At 34.3% G+C, this 19,779-nt stretch overlaps 1 protein-coding gene across 1 annotated transcript in view; it reads left to right on the top strand.

The window, feature by feature from the left end:
• The first annotated feature begins 772 nt into the window (after positions 1-772).
• LOC145259081 (hsp70/Hsp90 co-chaperone CNS1 homolog) overlaps positions 773-19,779 on the top strand; it is a 69,509-nt gene continuing 50,502 nt past the window's right edge. The window contains exon 1 of the mRNA XM_080116717.1: positions 773-794. The gene's annotated coding sequence lies outside the window, so the exon portion shown is untranslated. The remainder of the gene's footprint in view (positions 795-19,779) is intronic.

Raw genomic sequence — 19,779 nt, forward strand, 5'->3', positions numbered from 1 at the left:
AGCAATTTAAGTTCATATGAGTTAATAAATAGAGCTATATAGTGACTTCTGCAAACTTATATGACACTTATCCTAGACAAGTTAACTCTTGTAGCTGTGCAATACGTAAGTAGAGTTCTGCATTAGTTTTGGGGTATGGTTCTCACTTTATTAGGGCAATAACTTGGACACATTATACTATGGACAAATCCATTGAGGACAACCAAAGGTAACCTGTTTTTTTCGACTCTGCTGAATAAGACTCATCCGTCTTGGTTCACTCTTGGGACATTAAAACAAAAAAGGTGAAGAATTAAAAAAATAATGCAAAAATGTAAATGTCTTTGCAACTCATTCATTTTCACTTTCATAACACAAAAACATCTGTAAAAACTTGCTAAAAGAATGCACAAACAATAAAATACAAATTTGCTGTCTTGGAATCTGAAATCAGTAGAAACATCCCCTACTGAAATTCCTGCACACCTCAAAAAAAAAAAAAAAAAGAAAAAAAAGATCCCTTCCCAATGCAATACTTTTCAAGCAATTACAGTGTCATACTTGGTACTGCAATGACTCTGTAAACTGAAAAAATATACATAATAAAAAATGTTAAGCAAAATTGATTCATGTTAACACCTCTCCCAACACCACAGATTAACTACAAAAATACTTGATAAAACAAGACACAATTACAAATGTGTATGAAAAAAATTAAAATAAAAAAAATAAAAAAAATCAACCAAGCAATTGCTCATGATTTTCTGGTGTTTGATGGAATGTGAGTAGGCATACAGCCTGGATAATTTTCCAAGGTAAGTGATGATATTCATCATTATTGTCTTTTTGGATTAGTTAAGATATATCTCATAACTATAATTGTTTTATGTATATATTTATATGTCTAGATGTTATGTCTGCTATTTGCATGTTCCCTATAGAAAAAAACCTACATAAAATCTACAAGTGTATTCTGATGTAAAATTAACTAGTAAATACAATGCTTGTGTTCCTGATATACCAACTATTTCTTATTAGCATATAAGTTGAATCATGAAATGTATCTCCCTTGCCTGTCTCTCTTTATACCTCTGTATTTATCTAGATCTGTCTATCTCTCTTTTCTTATTCTATATCCCTATTCCTCGCCTTGCTATCCACTATGTGCGAACTTATAAATTTCAACATGTCTAGATTGATAAGCTTCTCATTTACCGGTACCTAACTCCCGTTTTGAAGTTAGAAGTTTTAACTTGATTACACGTTTATATGCCAAGGCACCGATGAGGCACATCCAGACGCCAACCTACACGGTGCAGAGAAAGGACAGAAAAAAAAATAAGTCCCGATGTGCCTAGCAGATTAGAAGGCATTTTGCTACGCCTACATGCACCCAACATGGCAGTAGGCGTCGATCGGGCACTTCCAGACACTTATTTACACTGTTTTGAACTTAGAAATTTAAATTGAATACTCGTGGACATGTGTTGGTCTAGTAGCTCCTCATCTACCTATACCTACGTCCACCCCTGTAAGGACTTAGAAATTTTCATTTGAATACACGTTGACTTGCCTTGGTCTATAAGACATTCATCTACCTATACCTACATCCCCTCTTTTTTGGACTTAGAAATTTTTCACTTGAATACACGCTGAGATGCCTTGGTCTATAAGATTGCCACCTATCAATACCTACATCCCCTCTTGTTTGGACTTAGAAATTTTTCAATTGATTACACGCTGAGATGCCTTGGTCTATAAGATTGTCATCTATCCATACCTACATCCCCTGTTGTTTGGACTTAGAAATTTTTCACTTGAATACACACTGAGATGCCTTGGTCTATAAGATTGTCACCTATCTATACCTACATCCCCTCTTGTTTGGACTTAGAAATTTTTCACTTGAATACACGCTGAGATGCCTTGGTCTATAAGATTGTCACCTATCTATACCTACATCCCCTCTTGTTTGGATTAGAAATTTTTCACTTGAATACACGCTGAGATGCCTTGGTCTATAAGATTGCACTCTATCAATACCTACATCCCCTCTTGTTTGGACTTAGAAATTTTTCACTTGAATACTCGCTGAGATGCCTTGGTCTATAAGATTGTCACCTATCTATACCTACATCCCCTGTTGTTTGGACTTAGAAATTTTTCACTTGAATACACGCTGAGATGCCTTGGTCTATAAGATTGTCATCTATCAATACCTACATCCCCTCTTGTTTGGACTTAGAAATTTTTCACTTGAATACACGCTGAGATGCCTTGGTCTATAAGATTGTCATCTATCAATACCTACATCCCCTCTTTTTTGGACTTAGAAATTTTTCACTTGAATACACGCTGAGATGCCTTGGTCTATAAGATTGTCATCTATCAATACCTACATCTCCTCTTGTTTGGACTAAGAAATTTTTCACTTGAATACACGCTGAGATGCCTTGGTCTATAAGATTGCCACCTATCAATACCTACATCCCCTCTTGTTTGGACTTAGAAATTTTTCACTTGAATACACGCTGAGATGCCTTGGTCTATAAGATTGTCACCTATCAATACCTACATCCCCTCTTGTTTGGACTTAGAAATTTTTCACTTGAATACACGCTGAGATGCCTTGGTCTATAAGATTGCCACCTATCAATACCTACATCCCCTCTTGTTTGGACTTAGAAATTTTTCACTTGAATACACGCTGAGATGCCTTGGTCTATAAGATTGTCACCTATCAATACCTACATCCCCTCTTGTTTGGACTTAGAAATTTTTCAATTGATTACACGCTGAGATGCCTTGGTCTATAAGATTGTCACCTATCTATACCTACATCCCCTCTTGTTTGGACTTAGAAATTTTTCAATTGATTACACGCTGAGATGCCTTGGTCTATAAGATTGTAACCTATCAATACCTACATCCCCTCTTGTTTGGACTTAGAAATTTTTCACTTGCATACACGCTGAGATGCCTTGGTCTATAAGATTGTCACCTATCAATACCTACATCCCCTCTTGTTTGGACTTAGAAATTTTTCAATTGATTACACGCTGAGATGCCTTGGTCTATAAGATTGTAACCTATCAATACCTACATCCCCTCTTGTTTGGACTTAGAAATTTTTCACTTGCATACACGCTGAGATGCCTTGGTCTATAAGATTGTCACCTATCAATACCTACATCCCCTCTTGTTTGGACTTAGAAATTTTTCAATTGATTACACGCTGAGAGGCCTTGGTCTATAAGATTGTAACCTATTAATACCTACATCCCCTCTTTTTGGACTTAGAAAATTTTCACTTGCATACACGCTGAGATGCCTTGGTCTATAAGATTGTCACCTATCAATACCTACATCCCCTCTTGTTTTGACTTAGAAATTTTTCAATTGATTACACGCTGAGATGCCTTGGTCTATAAGATTGTAACCTATCAATACCTACATCCCCTCTTGTTTGGACTTAGAAATTTTTCACTTGCATACACGCTAAGATGCCTTGGTCTATAAGATTGTCACCTATCAATACCTACATCCCCTCTTGTTTGGACTTAGAAATTTTTCACTTGCATACACGCTGAGATGCCTTGGTCTATAAGATTGTCACCTATCAATACCTACATCCCCTCTTGTTTGGACTTAGAAATTTTTAAATTGATTACACGCTGAGATGCCTTGGTCTATAAGATTGTAACCTATCAATACCTACATCCCCTCTTGTTTGGACTTAGAAATTTTTCACTTGCATACACGCTGAGATGCCTTGGTCTATAAGATTGTCACCTATCAATACCTACATCCCCTCTTGTTTGGACTTAGAAATTTTTCAATTGATTACACGCTGAGATGCCTTGGTCTATAAGATTGTAACCTATCAATACCTACATCCCCTCTTGTTTGGACTTAGAAATTTTTCACTTGCATACACGCTGAGATGCCTTGGTCTAAAAGATTGTCACCTATCAATACCTACATCCCCTCTTGTTTTGACTTAGAAATTTTTCAATTGATTACACGCTGAGATGCCTTGGTCTATAAGATTGTAACCTATCAATACCTACATCCCCTCTTGTTTGGACTTAGAAATTTTTCACTTGCATACACGCTGAGATGCCTTGGTCTATAAGATTGTCACCTATCAATACCTACATCCCATCTTGTTTGGACTTAGAAATTTTTCAATTGATTACACGCTGAGATGCCTTGGTCTATAAGATTGCCACCTATCAATACCTACATCCCCTCTTGTTTGGACTTAGAAATTTTTCACTTGAATACACGCTGAGATGCCTTGGTCTATAAGATTGTCACCTATCAATACCTACATCCCCTCTTGTTTGGACTTAGAAATTTTTCAATTGATTACACGCTGAGATGCCTTGGTCTATAAAATTGTCATCTATCCATACCTACATCCCCTCTTGTTTGGACTTAGAAATTTTTCACTTGAATACACACTGAGATGCCTTGGTCTATAAGATTGTCACCTATCTATACCTACATCCCCTCTTGTTTGGACTTAGAAATTTTTCACTTGAATACACGCTGAGATGCCTTGGTCTATAAGATTGTCACCTATCTATACCTACATCCCCTCTTGTTTGGACTTAGAAATTTTTCACTTGAATACACGCTGAGATGCCTTGGTCTATAAGATTGTCATCTATCAATACCTACATCCCCTCTTTTTTGGACTTAGAAATTTTTCAATTGATTACACGCTGAGATGCCTTGGTCTATAAGATTGTCATCTATCCATACCTACATCCCCTGTTGTTTGGACTTAGAAATTTTTCACTTGAATACACACTGAGATGCCTTGGTCTATAAGATTGTCACCTATCTATACCTACATCCCCTCTTGTTTGGACTTAGAAATTTTTCAATTGATTACACGCTGAGATGCCTTGGTCTATAAGATTGTAACCTATCAATACCTACATCCCCTCTTGTTTGGACTTAGAAATTTTTGACTTGCATACACGCTGAGATGCCTTGGTCTATAAGATTGTCACCTATCAATACCTACATCCCCTCTTGTTTGGACTTAGAAATTTTTCAATTGATTACACGCTGAGATGCCTTGGTCTATAAGATTGTCACCTATCAATACCTACATCCCCTCTTGTTTGGACTTAGAAATTTTTCACTTGCATACACGCTGAGATGCCTTGGTCTATAAGATTGTCACCTATCAATACCCACATCACCTCTTGTTTGGACTTAGAAATTTTTCAATTGATTACACGCTGAGATGCCTTGGTCTATAAGATTGTAACCTATCAATACCTACATCCCCTCTTGTTTGGACTTAGAAATTTTTCACTTGCATACACGCTGAGATGCCTTGGTCTATAAGATTGTCACCTATCAATACCTACATCCCCTCTTGTTTTGACTTAGAAATTTTTCAATTGATTACACGCTGAGATGCCTTGGTCTATAAGATTGTAACCTATCAATACCTACATCCCCTCTTGTTTGGACTTAGAAATTTTTCACTTGCATACACGCTTAGATGCCTTGGTCTATAAGATTGTCACCTATCAATACCTACATCCCCTCTTGTTTGGACTTAGAAATTTTTCAATTGATTACACGCTGAGATGCCTTGGTCTATAAGATTGTCACCTATCAATACCTACATCCCCTCTTGTTTGGACTTAGAAATTTTTCACTTGCATACACGCTGAGATGCCTTGGTCTATAAGATTGTCACCTATCAATACCTACATCCCCTCTTGTTTGGACTTAGAAATTTTTCAATTGATTACACGCTGAGATGCCTTGGTCTATAAGATTGTAACCTATCAATACCTACATCCCCTCTTGTTTGGACTTAGAAATTTTTCACTTGCATACACGCTGAGATGCCTTGGTCTATAAGATTGTCACCTATCAATACCTACATCCCCTCTTGTTTGGACTTAGAAATTTTTCAATTGATTACACGCTGAGATGCCTTGGTCTATAAGATTGTAACCTATCAATACCTACATCCCCTCTTGTTTGGACTTAGAAATTTTTCACTTGCATACACGCTGAGATGCCTTGGTCGATTTCTGAAATTTCGTCCCAATAGTATAGAAGCGTCAAATATTTTATTATTAAAATATTTGAAAAAAAAAAAATTATTTTTATTTTTAATAAATAACAATATTTAGTAAAAATTTCACACTCGTCTGATCTTTCCGACCCTTAGATCTTATATAATTTTATATATATATATTTTTGGTGCTTCTATATTATAATAATGAAAAAAATGTTGAATTTCAAATATAAAACAAATGCTACCTATGTAATTGTCATGTCACAAATGGTAACATATCCAAAATTATGGAAAACGATAAGGTAGAAAAATAATTATCAATGAAAAACAGTTTCGATAAAGTTACATGCTGGGCCTGGCATATTGGGTCATGTGACGTAAGCAAAAGGGGAAGTAACTCGGTTGAAACAATGTGTAGCGTAGCAGACAATTTATTCAGAAAACAAAAATAAACATAACATATATACATAGTTTGTGAATTTTTTTAAAAACAACTTTTTGGGGGGGGGGGGTTGAAATTTTATTCTTTTTTATAAGAAAAAATAACTGATTTCAGTTGTGAGAAATTGAAAATTTAATTACCTCCCGTGTTAACTCTCCAATTCAAATCAGTAGATGTTGAAGCCAAATCGCGAGATTTTACGAATGTCTTTTTTCATGAATAATTAATTTACTATCCTGGCGTTTTCTATAATTTTTTGATATGCTACTATTTACGACATGACAATTAAGTAGAAGTCATTTATTTTACTTGAAATTCAATATTTTTTTGTTATTATAATACAGTAGAACCCCGGGATACGGTGGCCCTAGGATACAGTTTTTCAGGTTACGATGTGGAATACGACGTTTTTCCGGCCCCTTGTTACGGTATTTGCCCCACCTTACCGTGTTATTTATAATGTTATTTGATTATATACATGTCTATTAATAATATATACTGTACTGTGTATTAATTATATATACTGTAGTAGTATTACTGTACTGTATTTTGTTACTAATTTTTAATTCCGTATCCAAGGGTTAGCACCTTTTTTCTCATTTATTTAAAAATGTCTAGTCATAAAAACACTTTTATGGCTCTCTGACCTTTTCGCCAAGATCAAAGTGTAGTATCTGTTCTTCACATCAACAGCGTCATTTGATGCTGGAAGTTTTCATGTAACTGTCTCCCTTGAAAAATTCGATATACAAACACACAAACAGATAAACTCTGCTCATAAATGGATTATTGAATATTTTATATATTTATGGAGAGAAATTAAATTGGTTATTTGGAAGTTTAACTCATGGTACTCTTCTGTTAGGAAGATTTAAAACTCGAACAACACGGTGATTGAATGAAAATAATCACCATGCATAAAAGTTCCGACTTGTTACTTTTCCTGTAATATTTACGTTTATTGGGTTTGTATTACTGTACACATAGATTCGAAAAAGTTGTCAAAAAACAAATATATAACAAATAAATGTTATCAAAGACAAGATAAGTTACTTTTCTACCTAACTGGATATATTTTTTGTGTTTTTATTCAATGTAACATGTTTATTCAGCTCGAAAACCATACAGTGTTTATCGATGTATTGGAACATTCAAGATGGCGTCTTATTCTCTCTTTAACACGGTAAGCGTGGGAAAAGATGTTATAAATAAAAAAACCGGATAAAATACTGTTAAAAACTCGCTCAATATATGTTACCGTGACATAGGTTGACATATATTCGGCGGGTTTTTAATAGTATTTTGTATAGTTTTTTTTATTTATAACACCTTTTTCCATACTTACGGTGTTAAAGAGGGTGTGAGACGCCATCTTGAATTTTCGAATACATCGATAAACACTGTATGTTTTTCGAGCTGAATAAACATGTTACATTGAATAAAAACACGAAAAATATATCCAGTTTGGTAGAAAAGTAACTTATCTTGCCTTTGATAACATTTATTTGTTATATATTTGTTTTTTTGACAACTTTTTCGAATCTATGTGTACAGTAATACAAACTCCGTCTATTTTATTATATACTAGTGGGGGGTACTCGGTGTTGCCCGGATGTTTGGAGATGGGTGTGGTTTATGGTAAATCAAATCAAAAGAATAATAAAAAATCGTTGCCCAGGTGTTTGTGTCGAGGGAGGGGGGGTTAAAATTAAAAAAATGTTTTGTTAGGTAAGTATGAAGGATCGAATCCGCACACTTGAGGCGAAGTTGGAAATAAAATTGCGAAAAAAAACGTGCGACGTTAACCACTGGGCCACCACAAAATAGTAACGGAAACATGTTTGAATTTATTTAAGTATTAAGAATTGGCAGGTGTCCGTACTTAATGACTTAATGAGGTCAACTTTGACTGCAGGGCAGTATTTTATTTACTGCGGGGCAGCTTTTTTTTAGTTTTTTTTTGTTTCCCCAAGATGTTGGGGGGGGGGGGAAACCAGCTCCCCATAAAAAGAGGATTGTCCAAATTGAATAGCAATTGTCTGATATAAGGAGAAACTCCACATGGATCAAAGCTGATTGCTTTTGGACGTTAATAAAGATTCAACCTCGTATTCGTTGAAAGTGTAGAAATCCTCTTGTTGACGACTGGGAGCGATAAGAGTACTTGGCATGTAGAGGGGAAAATACGAACTACTTTCTGTAAAGATGGTTGCGATGTTGATGATGGCGCTCCTAGGATGAAATGTAGGATTTTATTACAACGAGAAAATGTGTCATAAATGGCGTTCTAAAGTTACATAAGATGGTGGATAATAGTGTAGATATAGTAAATTTGTATGTGGCATCTGTTGTTGCAAACCTACGGTACTTTGGCCCAGAGGGAAATTTCTGCAATCAAAATATTATATATGGAGATGGAGATTATACTGGACCCAATATTTTGTAATGATTTAAAAAGTTTTTTAAAAAATGACTTGTGCGCCACCATCGAGAATCAGAACCAAAATGTTTAGCTTAATAAAGACATGTTTGCTGTAAAGCTACAAATTGAAACATGAACCAATAGCTATTACGTTATGCATGCATATTAGTAATGCAGTTGTTCGACCTTCACCTGGCATATTCTACTTTTAAATTTTTACACTTTCCCAGCTAAAATCCAAATATAAAGTTTCGCATGGGCTCGAATACCCTATATATTAAGTTTCATGTCTGTAGACCAAAAACTGGTTGGCAAAATTTTTAAAAACAAATATATATACGCATGCATAAATATATATAGAAAGAGGTTTGTTTTTATTATAACCTTTTTACGCAAATATTACACAAGTTTAAATCATGTAGAATATCTGCATGAATATAATTACACGTAAAAGTTAACTAAAGATGATCATCTATAAATATAAAAGCGAAAATGTATGTATGTGTGTTCGCTTTTTCTGTGTGTCTGCAAAAGACTTCTTTCAGAGAAGTGGTCGCTCGCTTCACAACTTTTTAAAACTTTTTATATCACATATAAATCGTAATATCTCACAGTTAACAACGAAGCTCGCCTGTCTATTTAATTTGCTCGATTTCGGGAAGATAAATATTCAATATTTGTCGCTCGCCGCATGTGGGTTAGTCTTTTTCCTATAACATCTTGGGGAAAAAAAAAAAAAAAAAAAAAAAAGCGTTCAGCAGTAAATGAAATCCCGCAGTCAAACTTGACCTCATTAACTCATTAAAACGAGCACCTGCTAAATCCAAGTAATTAAATAAATTCAAATGTGTTTCTGTTAGCATCTCGCGGTGGGGCAATGGTTAACATCGCACGTTTTTTTTTTGTTTTTTTTTCACACTTTAATTTACAACTTTGCCTCAACGGTTCGGGTTCGATCCTCATACTTATTTTTTTTTAACCCCCCCCCCCCACACACACACCTCCAAAACCCCGGGCAACGCCGGGTACCCCTCGCTAGTCTCATAAGAAAACCGAAAAAATCTAAAAAAAACTTGATAAAATTAATTAAAATGAATGTTTAGATTTTTTGCAGATGAATGAATATATAACAAAAATGTATTTTCTTTTTACATAAAAAGAAAGAAAAGGGTTTTTAATATGAACAGCAATACACAACCCTCCCCCCCCCCAAAAAAAAAAAAAATTTCTAGGAGTATATTGAAAATAAAAATAATTTGTTTTAATTTTTCAATATTACAAATATTTTTATGCTTGTTAAGATGCAATCGACGGATCTATTTTTTAAATTTTGTGTGTGTGTTTTTTTTAAATATGTCGTTTTAAGCAAAAACAATATTACGTACTTATTGTCATGTCGAAAATAGTAATATATCCAAAAATTACGAAAAATCATTGAGTAGAAATTTATTTATAGTTAAAAGTAATTTTTACGAAAAATTGAGTATAATTGCATTTTCTTAGAGGTTATAAAATAAACAGGACTTTACAAGCAGGGGACATAACTCGGAACGAATATTTTAGATTACTTGTTCATGGCGGCAATATTTGTTGTCTATAGCAATGTACTTTTTCTTATTAAAACACAATGATAGTTGTTCTACTCGATGAATTTTGTAAGTTTTGGATATATTACTATTTTTGACATGACAAGTAAGTACGTAATATTGTTTTTGCTTAAAACGATATATTAAAAAAATCGATTTGTTGATGCTCTCTTAATAAGCACCAATATATTTTTTGCAAATAATTTAAAAAATATATTTATGTACATTGTTTTTTGTATTTGTACAGTTTAATCAAGACATTATAAAATGAAAATGTCGAAAAAGTTTATATTGTACGTATCCGTTATGGAATGAAGTTCTCCAAAAAAAAAAAAAAAAAAAATGTCATTTAATTTCATCAAGTAGTTTTTTTTTTTACAACAAAAAAACAATTTGTTATGATACCGAGCAAAAGGTTCAATTTTTAGGAAGAAAAGCTAGTAATAAAGATGGGGAGGGAGTGTCGGCGCTTTAAACTGAGTTATCTCCCCGTGGCTTTTCGAACATCCAAACAAAAATTTTTTTTTTAATTCCAAGATGTCTGCCTTCAACGTGCTGTCATAAGAACATGTTTTTTCGTTGTAAAAAAAAAACAAAAAAACTACTCGATCAAATTAAGTTAATTTTTTTTGGGGGGCGGGGGGGGATCTTCAGTTCAAAACGGATACGTAAAATATAACCTTTTTTTTTCGATATTTTCAGTTTTTAATGTGTTCATTAAACTGTACAAGTAACTTTTTTTTTTTCAAATTAACAAATGTGAAAACCTCGCTGTTTTAAAACAAACAAAAAATACTTGGTACTTGTTTAGTTTAATGAAGACATTAAAAAATAAAAATATTGAAAGAGTTATATATAAGTTAATAAAGTTTTCATACAAAAAAAAAATCACTTCATTCGATCTAATTTTTTTTTTACAGCGGCAAATCAAATTTTAATGAAATCGATTGTATCGTCGCCATTTGCCTATTTCTGGGGACGAGGAGGAGTGCCTTTTAACAAAGGAAAAAATGAAAAAAAGGGATTATAAAGGACTTAGAAATTCTGTAAAATAAGTGAAAAAAACTAAAATATTTATTCTAGGTATTTTTTCTGCCCATGTTTCAAAATAATCTCGTCAAATTTTGATAAACTTTATGCGGTTATTGGAATTATCTTCCCTGGCATCCCCGCCTATCTGCAAAAAAAAAAAAAAAAAAAAAATGGCCTTGATTCGCTTGATCTCATTATAGTTTGATTTCCCTCTGTAAAAAAAAAAAAAAAAAAAAAAATTGATCAAATTAAGTGATTTTTTTGTTTGAAAAATTTATTCCATAACGAGTGCGTACAACAAACCTTTTTTTTTTTTTTTTTCAATATTTTCATTTTTTAATGCTTTGATTAAACTATACATCTACCAAAGACTTCTACTTTCAAATATCATCTACTGAATTCGTATTTATTGTGTCATTTAAAATTGAACTCATATTTTTGATACTTGGAACTTTAGATTATCTTGAAACTATTGTTATTTATTTACTTTAAATATTCATATTTTTGTAACTATTAAAAATTTCATTAATTTCTGTTAAAATATTCATATTTCTGGAAATTATTAAATGTACCCCCAAAAAAATTATTTAAAAAAAATGACAACAGTAAACGAACATATTTCATAAAAGTAAAAAAAAAAAAAAAAAAACATATTTAAAAGATTTTTTCATGTAAATCAATACTGAAAAGAAATAAGTCATAAGTTTTATGCATGCTGGCGATTTTCACTCAGACAGAAGATTACCAGGAGTTAAACTGCTAAGTAACCATTAAATCTATATTAACAATTAGTATTACTCAAGGATATTGCCCTGTGTATGCTCTGCAATGAAATATTGGGAGCACTTTCATTGTTAATTCTGAGTTATGTTTGTTTGAGATTTTTTTATAAAATTTTTATTTTTTTAATTGCTCTACCTGTTTTCTAAATAAAAGAAATATTTTTCATCAATTTTTGTCGTCTTGTTTTCTTTTATTGCTTATTATTTTTAATGATCTTCATTATTTTTTAATGATCTTCATTATTTTTTTTAATGATATCCATTAGTTTTTAATGGTTCCCATTATATTTTAATGATTCCCATTATTTTTTAATGATTTTCATTATTTTTTAATGATCTTCAGTTTTTTTTAATGATATCCATTATTTTTTAATGATTCCCATTATTTTTTAATGATCTTCATTATTTTGTAATGATCTTCATTATTTTTTTTAATGATATCCATTATTTTTTAATGGTTCCAATTATATTTTAATGGTCTCCATTATTTTTTTTAATGATTCCCATTATTTTTTAATGATCATTATTTTTTAATTATATCCATTATTTTTTAATGGTTAAAGTATAGAATAGGTACAAAGCACCATCCCCATGTTAAGAATGGCTTTCTAAATAATAACGTTATTATTTCAGCATGGATCACTAAGTGCACTTATGATGTTAAATTGTGTGAGATGTTAATTTTAGTCAAAATTGCCTGCTTTTTTCTTCAATCGGATTATTTTGATTATCGATTATCGATTATCGATACTTATCGAAGACATTCTGATACAAAACCAAGTATCTTTGTGCAAAATTTCATAAAAGTCGGCCCAGCCGTTTTGGAGTCAATAGGAAACGAACTCAGACACACAAAGTTCTTAGATGCGTTAAATTTGGCAAAGGATGTGAGACTTCCACTTTTTAGCAGAGTTAACTTCTGCTTCCCTTATTTTATCCTTTAGTTCTCACATTCCATGACGCACAGATACACAGACAAGGTTCCTTTTGATAAAACTTGTTGAGAGCGCTTGGGTTAGGGTTAGGGTTGTTTTGAAAATGGAACAGAAATTTAAATTTCTGTTTTAATCTTTTTTTTTTTTTAATTACGCATGCGTGCGTCAACAAAATCGAACAATCACCAATCACATTCGCAATGTCAATTTTTAGAGGTTTTCGTATATACTGACAAGGAAGAAAGTCGTTTTTAATATGGGGAGGTTAAGGGTGTTTAGGGTTTGTAATGCTTTTAGGGCACACCCTAATAAAATAAATAATTCAATACAAGCTTCTGAAATGACGAACGCAACAACTTCATAAAATGTAACACAAAAAAGGTTTATTGAGGAGAATGTGGTATTTTCCTTGTAGGAAGCTGGACTCCGGCACCTGGTATTATCGCGGTAGTTATTCCAGTGGAATCGTCGATACCTTAAAGATAACACCGAGGTGGAGAGAGAGAGAGAGAGAGAGAGAGAGAGAGAGAGAGAGAGAGAGGAAAAGGAGGTCCGTGTCCCTCTGCGTAAGGATGAGTTATTTTTCTTCAAACCGGATGCTAGCCGAATTCCTTTGGGGATAGGAAGTATCAATGCGCCGTACCCCTGACTGGTCAAGATGTGGCCGAATAGCATAGGAGGGGAGAGCCATTGATTCGAGGAAGAAAAAAAGTCCCATTTGTTTCTGCTACAGGTGTCTCTTCCAAAAGCCGTTCTTAACATGGGGAGGTTGGGAGAGGGGTCTATTCTGAAAGCCATTCTTAACATGGGGAGGCTAGGGATGTTTATTCCGAAAGCCGTTCTTCGTTGTCAGCATACCCGAAAGCCTATAAAAGTCAACATTTCGAATGTGAACGGTGAGTTGAATTTAATGTAAAGAAATAAGAAAAATTTTACCAAATTGACTTTTTTCGTTTAAAATGAAAATATTTCGTGTTTGTTGAAAAAATTTTATTTTTGTAAAAAAATCTTTCGTTTTTTATATAAAAAGTACGATTGTTGAATTTTATTCTTTCGGTTACTTTCGCTTGCATTGCCGCATGCGCAATTAAGATTGTTGGTTGTTTTTGTTTTACGGCATATCAACCCTTTTCAGGTTATTTAATGCCGAATCCAGTGATTTTGAAGAAAACGTTTTTAATAGAATATATTTTTGTCTCCAAGTCGGTTTCTATTTAACCCATAGTTGGGAACCTAACAGGTACAACCACTCCGGGTCAGAGTGGACCTGGGGAGCAATGGCGATTAAAGGGTGGCTCCACACTCCTCAAAACCCGATAGATGGGGCCTCATCATTGGATATAGTTTGAGGTCATATCCAGGGCCCGCAATTAAGAAAAAGAAAAGATTAAAACGGAACGAAATTTAAATTTCGGTTCCATTTTCAAAACAACCCCAAAGCAGAGCGCTCTCGGCAAGTTTTACCTTCTTTTTATATGAGAGAGATAAAGATAATACTCACAGTTTGTGCTGAAAAGATGAACAAAATCGCTTTCTGCTCTTTTTTTTCTTCTTCTATCCAATGGTGTGTGAAGACTTCCTTCTTGATGAAGCAAAAACCGTGAAACGAATAAACCGGAAATGAAATCAAACGATGATATTTCGAAATACTGACGTTTTCGCTTTCTGTTAAATATTTCTCTGCCAACTCCAAAGAACACATAAGAATATTACCACCGCTAAACAAGTTTGAAATTAAACAAAAAACAACAAGCGTCCATTATAAAAGTTCGTTTGAACGAAAACTCAGTATAAATATGGTTTTAGGTTTGCAGTGCCGTAAAAATTGAAATTAGAGGGAGAGAAAAAAAAATATTGTCAATTTTTTTTCACGGAGACCTTTAAAGACCGAACTTTTGAATGAGATCAAAGTGTAGTATTTGTTCTGATGCTATACTTCACTTGTTCTGCAGTTTGAATAAAATTGATAGAAAAAAATGTTATTTAAATTTAGTAGTTGGTCGCCAACTTGTTTTTTATTTTATATAAACACTTACTTCAGGTTTTGATAAACTAAAAAATGTAAAAACGTTTCCATTTTCAAATAAGTTGCTATTAACTATAAACTCCAATAAGGAAAGAATGTGATTCGCCTCCTGTGTTCATTTGAGCCGGGCGTGTTCGAACCTCTTAAAGTTCGATTTAAACGAAGTTCACCCACAAAAAAAAAAAAAAAAAAAAAAATGCAAATGTTTTTTAAAAATAAAAATTAAATTAAATCTTAAATTCACTACAGAACGTATTAGTTTAATTGAATATACAACATAGATTGTCTTTTTTTAAGGTTTTGTCTAATCGGGCGAGTATGAACCTTTGTTTTTACAAGGAAGTCACCGCTTATCAAGGCCTAAAGCTGATTCGAGGATAAGAGTTAATGATTGTCAGGAGGTCGGTAAGACAACACCGTAATATTGGATAGTGATGGAAATTTGGTAGGATTTGATCATTTAAAAAGACGGCTGAACAAGAACTTGTTTACATTGGACTTGAAAAACGGCCATGTCAGTTGGAAAGCAGATCCATGGTACAGAGTTCCACAAGCAGGCAGTTCTAGAAAAAAAGCTTTGTCCTCGGAATTTGCGTTTAGTCTTAGGCATCCGTACAGATGGGAAAATTGTTAACAGTGGGTGTAGCTAAATGAGTGTTTGCTGTGAATGCTTTGCAATGAGGGAAGAAGGAAGCATAGATTGAAGCTCGGTCGAGCACTTGCCATGAAAATAATGATGGAGCAGAGACAGGCTCGCAACGTGTCTTCTGTGAGAAAAAAGGTTTCAAAGCCAGTTTTGAACGAAGTCCACGAAAGAATGAAGGAATATTTTATTCCTTTGTTCTCTCTCTCTCTCTCTCTCTCTCTCTCTCTCTCTCTCTCACACACACACACACACACACACACACACACACACACACACACATACACACACACATATATATATTAAGAAAATCTATGGCAGAGGTCGTCAGATAACAAATGTAGAAGTTAACCTCGCGTGTGTCATCGTCATCGTCGTCGTCGGTTGCAACGTAAACCTTTCTGAGTCAGTAAAATTGAAACGAGTTAGGATTGCGTCCACTTTTGGGGGTCAGATGAGCCACCATCTTGTCTAGTGGCCATTTCCGACAAGGCTGTCAAGTTTTTGGGGCGATAATAAGTAGAAAACTGCAAATTTAAGCCAAAGAGATTTTGTTGCATTTGATGAGTCAAAACGGATTTCGTTGACCATCAAAAACTGTGAGAAGAAAGAGAAGAACTCGCCGTCAAAAGCCGAATCATTTTGTTTTAAGAAATTTAGTTTGTTTTTGTTTGTTTTTTTACATAGGCGTCACCACTTATCAAGGCCGATAGGCCACTCAAGGATAAGGGTTAAAGAGTGTAGAGTAGTCAAAAGGACAATATAGTAATCGATAGTAATGGAAGTTCGGTAAATTTGTTAACTGAAGTGGAACATCTCATCAGAAACTTGTTCACGTTGGACTTGAAGACAACCATATTATAGACAGCTGGAAAGCAGGAAAACGGAAGACAATTCCACAGGCGTGCAGTTTTAAGAAAGAAGCTTTGATCATGGAATCTATGTTTAGGTTTAGGCACAGATAAAGAGTGGGGAAAATTATTGATAATGTTTTCAGCTAGTCTAGTGTTTCTTGTGAAAGTCGAACATTTTCCATGAAAATAACGATAAAGCAGAGACCAACTCGCAACATCTCTTCTGTGAGATAGAGGTTGCAGCGAAGAGAAAAGGACATCTCCCACCAGGCCACAAAGTCTATTTTGAACCCTATCAAAGCAGGACAAGTCTTTTCTAGCAGCTCCTGCCCATATGTGGCAACAGTATTCCATCCTTGGACGTATCTGGCTCTTATATAGATAGAGAATTGCATCAGCAGTGAGATATCTACTTGAGTTATGTCTCAACATCATATCCAACCCCCCTCTCCAAAATAAAAATTAAAAATAAATAAAGCGGCAATTTATACAGATGGCTGCCATGGAAAAAATACTAGAAAAAAATCAGGTTTTTCTTCGTTATTGTAGCGGATTTCGAAAATTGAAATATTGAATTTCAAGTGAAACCAATGGAGTCTACTGAATTAATTATCATGTGGCAGTAATGAACATATCCAAAAATTAAGAAAAACGATCAGACGGAAAATTAATTATTGAGATATTAAATCTATCAGGCAAAAAAAAGAACATGAACAAAAAACGTAGGCACAAGGCCAACTCAAAAGGGGGGAGAAGATGGGAGTCGTTGGTCATACTTGTCACTCTAGAACTAAACAAAAGTTTCTCTTAGCTAGAATCTTCTTTCACCATAATACCGCATTCGCCCTTTCGTACTTGGGGACGTCCTACTTGGCACCCAATTGTTTAAAACATTTTTTTATTTCCTTGTAAAAACAAAAAAAGATAACAATGATGATACGATAATTCATTTGTGTTGAGGGCGGGAAAAAAAAAAATTGATGAAAAATTTTCAAAGACAATTAGCGAAAATTCAGTTTTGCTAAATTGGCCACAAGGTTTTCAATTTTCAGGAAAGATTTACCTCCCTTTTATTACAATTGGAACTCTCCGGTTTCTTTCTTTCTTTGTTATTTTTTTTTTTTTCCAAAATAATTGTCCTCAAAAACTATTTTCATTAATAATTCATTTTCTACCTAAAAATAAATATCTGTTGTTTCAGTAGAAAGAAGTGTTGAGTTCTTTTTTGTCTTTGTTATTTTGCGACTGTCTGCATACAACGTATGGGTCCCGATTGTTGACATATAACAACTATGTTACAAGTATCCTATATCTCGTCATGCAGAAGAATAAATGCCCCCCCCCCGCCAATCTTTCACGAAAAACACCCGTCTAGCTGAATTCACTGTGAAAAATTTCCCCCACTCTATATCTGTGCCTAAATCAAAACGCGGATTCCATGAACAAAGCTTCTTTCTTAGAACTGCACGCCTGTGGAACTCTGTTCCGTCTGCCTGCTTCCCACCGGACTACAACTCGGATGTCTTCAAGTCCAATGTTAACAAATTCCTAATGAACCGCACCCTTAAGTAAACACTTCATCAGATCTCCACACTAACGTAATGTACTTGCAATAACCCTTATCCCTGAGTGGCTTCCGGACCTTGGTAAGTGGTGATCCCTGTGTAAAAAAAAATAAAAATAAAAATAAAAAAATAATCTCCCTCTTTTATTTATTCTATTTATTTATATTTATATTATTTTATTTATTATTTAACTAACTAATTAATTAATTAATAATAATAATAAACTAATTAATTAATTAATTAATTAGTTTATTATTATTATTATTTACTCACTGGAAGTAGTTACACAGGCTATCATCAAAGATTTACCTTTAAGAACAACTTGTAGAGTTCTCTGGAATCTGAGTGGCAGTAAGTCTAACCAGATTTCCAGTACTCTCCAGCTCTTTTGATAACCTTTGCAGATGAATTTGCATTGTCTCAACAGCCGCTTACCATTGATTTCTCGTTTGAAAATTTGTTTTTTTAAATTACATTTTCACCCCAAACAATGCACATTGCCACTTTGGTGTAGGGGCTACTATCAGGGACATAAGCTACAAGGGTACTATGTAGGGAGTTGGCCAGCAAGATGTTTGTTTACATTACACTTGAACTTCTGCATGTCAGTACAGTTGGGGAAGTAGGGACCCGGAAGGGAGTTCCAAAGTCTAGCAGTTCTAAGGAATAAACTACTGGGGTAAAAGCTCTCTTACATCTCGGGATCTCTACTGTGTGGGGGTGGGATTTAGCTGCTAGTCGGATTTGTCGGGGGTATTTACATAGAGGGCGTACAAGTGCTTGCAGTTCGTCAGAGCATTCACCATTAAAATTCTTGTAGAACAGGCAGAGGGATGCAACATTTCATCGATGGGACAGAGGTTGAAGCTTAGATAACAGTTCAGGACCTATCAGGTTGGCGACTCTTTTGAACCCTGTCTAAGAGCGAGAGACTAGTAGCAGATGCACCAGCCCAAATGTGACAACAATACTCCGTACATGGGCGAATGGTAGCCTTATAGAGGTACAAGATACTTTCAGGCGTTAGTAGTTTTCTAACATGGTAGAGAGAGCCTACCTTCTTCGCAGTGATCTTGACAATGCTCTCAATGTATCTGTTCCAACTCATGTTCCCTATGAATGTTAGGCCGAGGACTTTAAAAGAAGTTCTTTCAGGTAATGTGTCTTTGGCCATTGCTATTGGTGGTAGAGAAGGGTTTTTGTAATTATTGAAGGAAGTAAGCTTAGTCTTGGCAGCATTGAATGTGACCATCCATTTATGTCCCCATTCCACTTCAGATTGGAGATCATCCTCTAGTGTTTCTGCCATTTCCTTAGGTATGTATAGATTTGTTTTCCTGTCGTGCCTGTTATAGAGCGTGGTGTCATCAGCATATATACCCATCTCAGAGACAATTTTATCAGGGAGGTCATTTATGAATATTAGGAATAATAAAGGTCTTAGGATAGACCCCT

The sequence above is a fragment of the Euprymna scolopes genome, chromosome 34 (assembly GCF_053919585.1).
Source record: "Euprymna scolopes isolate OS-2025 chromosome 34, ASM5391958v1, whole genome shotgun sequence".
NCBI classification, from domain to species: Eukaryota; Metazoa; Mollusca; class Cephalopoda; order Sepiida; family Sepiolidae; genus Euprymna; species Euprymna scolopes.